The 4,224-nt window shown below is 30.8% G+C and overlaps 1 pseudogene; it reads left to right on the top strand.

Annotated features, from left to right (window-relative positions):
- The window catches only part of LOC107712956 (CSC1-like protein 2), a 67,806-nt pseudogene that overhangs the window by 56,844 nt on the left and 6,738 nt on the right, over positions 1-4,224 (top strand).

Below are 4,224 nucleotides of genomic sequence, written 5' to 3'. Positions count from 1 at the left end.
TGGGGGAGGGGGAGGGCCTTGTAAGCTCCTCTCTGGGTGGTGTAAACAAAGTCTAGAATGTTGTTTCCCCGAGTTGGAAAGTCAAAATAAAACTTCAACAATGGAAAACGCAAGCTGCGCCAGCAGAGCCACCTGCCTACGCGCCGCGTGTGTGTGTGTGTCAGATTAAATATAGATCCTCCGCCTGCGTATTACACAGCAAAAACACAGCAAGAGGGAGGACATGCTGCATTTGAGCATTAATCTTTGTTTTTCTGTCACTGAGCTTTTGTACGCTCGCATTACTTCTAGAAGTCTCTCAGAAACACACACACACACACACACACACACAGACGTTCGTGGAGCTGGCGGTGTGTGACTCATCGCTGTTATGCGGAGGAAACTTTATTTCCGTCTCTCAGCCCACACTGTAAACGCAGACGGAGATGCTCATTTCAGACGCAGCTTTTAACGTCTGATTAAGCTCACGACCATCCGTCTGCACACATGTTAATATTATATGTTACGTCTCAAGTGAAAACACACTAGAAACTTTAGTTTTTTGTCTCGTGAAAGATCCTGAGAAAGACCTCATAAGATTAATATTGTAGTTTTCATGTTCATTACTCTGAGCTCATCTATACACCAGTGTGCTACTAAAAACTGGGGAAATATACTTTTAGTAGATATGTGCATTCAATATTTTGCTGCATGATTTGGGGAAAATAAATCTAATTGCAATCAGGGATATTAACATGAACTAAACATTAAAAAAAACTTTTTCATTACTTGAAATAAAATAAACATTAACTGAAATAAAATAAAATATATTTGTTTTATTACAGCTAGTTGCCAAGGCAACATTTCTGTGTGTGTGTGTGTCAGATTAAATATAGATCCTCCGCCTGCGTATTACACAGCAAAAACACAGCAAGAGGGAGGACATGCTGCATTTGAGCATTAATCTTTGTTTTTCTGTCACTGAGCTTTTGTACGCTCGCATTACTTCTAGAAGTCTCTCAGAAACACACACACACACACACACACACACAGACGTTCGTGGAGCTGGCGGTGTGTGACTCATCGCTGTTATGCGGAGGAAACTTTATTTCCGTCTCTCAGCCCACACTGTAAACGCAGACGGAGATGCTCATTTCAGACGCAGCTTTTAACGTCTGATTAAGCTCACGACCATCCGTCTGCACACATGTTAATATTATATGTTACGTCTCAAGTGAAAACACACTAGAAACTTTAGTTTTTTGTCTCGTGAAAGATCCTGAGAAAGACCTCATAAGATTAATATTGTAGTTTTCATGTTCGTTACTCTGAGCTCATCTATACACCCCAGTGTGCTACTAAAAACTGGGGAAATATACTTTTAGTAGATATGTGCATTCAATATTTTGCTGCATGATTTGGGGAAAATAAATCTAATTGCAATCAGGGATATTAACATGAACTAAACATTAAAAAAAACTTTTTCATTACTTGAAATAAAATAAACATTAACTGAAATAAAATAAAATATATTTGTTTTATTACAGCTAGTTGCCAAGGCAACATTTCTTGTTTTCATTTAAGTTGAAGCACTAAAACCAAATAAAAGCTATATAGACATATTATTTAAAACCAAAAACTAATAAAAATTACAAAAAAAACATGGCAACTAAAACTTTAAAATTAAAAATTCAATTCTAAATATTTACAAAAACTATAATAGTATATAAAAAATCATAATCACAATTTTATCAGAATAATCACAATTACTATTATAATATACTATATTTTAGCAACCAAAAATGTGATTTCATTATTTAAATGTTATTTATTTATTTACTTACTATTTTTAAAGACTACATGGTTCCTGTGCTTTTTTTGTAGGGCTGCACAATTTTGCCCAAAAATTTATGCTATATATCAATATGGTGGTATTAGTAATTATTATTATTATTATTAAATAAAAGTATTAAAAGTAAATTCTACTATTATAAATAACAGGTTGAAATTATTGTAAATGTTTTAAAATGGAAGAAAATTAAGAAAAATAATATAATGATAATTATACATTTGTTTAACTGTAAATTTGCAATACTAATATTTTTTGCCCGTCTTAATTTGCTTCATTAGAACCATAGAGCTTTTATTTTGGTGGAAAACTGCTTAAAGCTTCTCTTTTGTTGACAGCAGCTAGTTTATAAGAGCTTATCATTAGACGTTTGGGAAGATGGTTGATGCATGTCGTGTTTTCAAACGCGTACGACCCAAACTCACATAGTTTGTGGAGAACAGCATTTACTGTGAACCGAGCTGCTCCAAAACACTGGAGCACAATGTGATCTGTTGATGTAACCAAATAATATTAACCAATCACCTCACAGCCATCATTACAGGAGTCTTATTGTGTGTGTGTGTGTGTGTGTGTGTGTGTGTGTGTGTGCAGGGCTGATGTACATGCTCTTGAAGCACCTGGTGGACAGGTACAACATGTACTACGCTTACCTGCCCTCCAAACTCGACAAGAAGATCCACTCCGGAGCCGTCAATCAAGTGGTGGCCGCGCCAATCCTCTGCCTCTTCTGGCTGCTGTTCTTCTCCACCATGCGGACAGGTGCGTTTATAGAACACATACTCTGAAATATATCCTACTTTAAAGGGGTCATAGGATGCTACATGCACTTTTACAAGTAGTTTGAATTGAAGATTTTTCTTTTATGCCAAAAATCATTAGGATATTAAGTAAAGATCATGTTCCATGAAGATATTTTGTAAGTTTCCTACTGTAAATATATCAAAACTTAATTTTTGATTAGTAATATGCATTGCTAAGAACTTCATTTGGACAACTTTAAAGATGATTTTCTCAATAATTTTGATTTTTTTTGCACTCTCAGATTCCAGATTTTCAAATAGTTGTATCTCAACCAAATATTGTCCTATCCTAACAAACCGTACATCAATGGAAAGCTTATTTATTCATTTATTTCAAAAAATTGACCTTTATGACTGGTTTTGTGGTCCATGGTCACAAATGTCAAGTTAGTCATGGTTTCTTCAACCAAAAACAGTCATAATTTAGGTGTGCATGGTCATTTTTCACCCTCTCTATCCTTTGAGTTAAACAGGCTGTATTTCTATTTTAATTTGTAAACTATTTTTACTTTTATTTTTTTTACTTTCTATTTTAACATCAAGATCTCCAAATTTTTGTTATTTTCATGAAAACTGAGCACATTTTACCCCTCTCTAATGAAAAAAAATCAAGTTATTATTGTTGTTATTGTTCTTATTTTTATACTTATTAATAATAATACATTTAAATGACCTTTAATTTTCATTGTTTATATTTTGTACATTGTTTATTATGCAAGTACTGCTGATATATGGGTAGTATTTGTTGTACAAAATTAAATTGAATTTAATAAAAACATTTATAATCATTTATAAAAACCTAATAATAATAATAATAAGAGTAATAAAACATACTTTCTAAATTATTTTATTGTTATTTATAATTAAATTGTTTATAATTAAATCTTTTGTTTTTATTGTACAAGTGAAAGTATACATAACGGTAGTATTTATTGTACAGAATTAAATTGCTGCTTTTAATAAGCATTTTGTCTGTGTTAATAATGGTAATATTAATAAAGATAATAGAAATCATTATTTCTATTATGTTTTTATAGTACAAGTGAAAGTATACATAATGATAGTATTTGTTGTGCAGAATTAAATTACTGATTTTAAGACATTGTCTATGTATTATTATTGTTATTATTAATTTTGATCAATTCTAAATACCTAATAATAATAATATTTAAATTACATTTCAATTTATAATATTTTAATAGTACAGGTGATACATAATAGTAGTACTTGTTGTACAGAATTAAATTGCTGATTTTAATAATAAAAACATTTTGTATGTATTGTTATTATTATTATTAATTATGATAATATAATATTTAAATTATATTTTAATTTATATTACGTTTTCAAAGTACAAGTGATACATAATTGTAGTATTTGTTGTACTAAATTAAATAGCTGATTTTAATAATACAAAAAATTGTGTCTGAATTATTATTAGCTTTATTATTGTTATTATTAATGTATTATTTTTGCATTACAGTAATGAAAATTTGGCTTGGGTAGAAATTGAAATAATGGCACAATGCAAATAATCTCAATGGTCCTAAAACAGGCTTAACTTTGTTTGTGCAAAATATAATTTCATTTTCT

The sequence above is a fragment of the Sinocyclocheilus rhinocerous genome, unplaced genomic scaffold (genome assembly GCF_001515625.1).
Source record: "Sinocyclocheilus rhinocerous isolate Xijiao unplaced genomic scaffold, SAMN03320098_v1.1 scaffold147, whole genome shotgun sequence".
Classification (NCBI taxonomy): domain Eukaryota; kingdom Metazoa; phylum Chordata; class Actinopteri; order Cypriniformes; family Cyprinidae; genus Sinocyclocheilus; species Sinocyclocheilus rhinocerous.
Note: the sequence above shows the minus strand (reverse complement) of the source record. Positions and strands in the feature narration are given on the sequence as shown.